The sequence below is a fragment of the Aptenodytes forsteri genome, unplaced genomic scaffold (genome assembly GCF_000699145.1).
Source record: "Aptenodytes forsteri isolate BGI_AS27 unplaced genomic scaffold, ASM69914v1 Scaffold15, whole genome shotgun sequence".
Taxonomy (NCBI): Eukaryota; Metazoa; Chordata; class Aves; order Sphenisciformes; family Spheniscidae; genus Aptenodytes; species Aptenodytes forsteri.
Window position 1 is genome coordinate 1,648,161 of NW_008795129.1, and position 297 is coordinate 1,648,457.

Sequence of the window (297 nt, forward strand, 5' to 3'; positions counted from 1 at the left end):
AGGAAGGGGGGGAGGGGAGAGGGAAGGCGGACGGACGAGAAAAGGGGAAAAAAAAGAGCGAGAGACCATTAAAAACAGAGAAAAAAAGCCCCAGAAAAGGGAACGTCACATCCCCTTGACCCTCCAATCACCTCGGGGTCCCATTTGATTGGAAGGCGGCAAAGGCTTTAATCTCAGACTAATTCAGCTGCTTTTGAAGTGAGTTTCTTTGCCAGATCCCGGGCTGGATGGGCAGCGGCTCGCATCACAGCTGAGCGGCGGAGGCGGGCGCTCCCCGCCCCCGCGCACCGCGCCCCC